This window comes from Bison bison, unplaced genomic scaffold (genome assembly GCF_000754665.1).
Source record: "Bison bison bison isolate TAMUID 2011002044 unplaced genomic scaffold, Bison_UMD1.0 scf7180017864490, whole genome shotgun sequence".
In the NCBI taxonomy this organism is placed as follows: domain Eukaryota; kingdom Metazoa; phylum Chordata; class Mammalia; order Artiodactyla; family Bovidae; genus Bison; species Bison bison.
In genome coordinates, this window is record NW_011495049.1 from 3,476,490 (window position 1) to 3,477,011 (window position 522).

Here is a 522-nt window from a genome sequence, read left to right on the forward strand (position 1 = left end):
AACCAAAAAGCCTATTGATGAAAGTGAAAGAAGAGAGTGAAAAGTTGGCTTAAAGCTCAACATTCAGAAAACGAAGATCATGGCATCTGGTCCCATCACTTCATGGCAAATAGATGGGGAAACAGTGTCAGACTTTCTTTTTTGGGGCTCCAAAATCACTGCAGATGGTGATTGCAGCCATGAAATTAAAAGACAGTTACTCCATGGAAGGAAAGTTATGACCAACCTAGATAGTATATTGAAAAGCAGAGATATTCTTTGCCAACAAAGGTCTGTCTAGTCAAGGCTACAGTTTTCCCAGTGGTCATGTATGGATGTGAGTTGGACTGTGAAGAAAGCTGAGTGCTGAAGAATTGATGCTTTTGAACTATGGTGTTGGAGAAGACTCTTGAGAGTCCCTTGGACTGCAAGGAGATCCAACCAGTCCATCCTAAAGGAGATCAGTCCTGGGTGTTTATTGGAAGGACTGATGCTGAAGCTGAAACTCCAATACTTTGGCCACCTCATGTGAAGAGCTGTCTC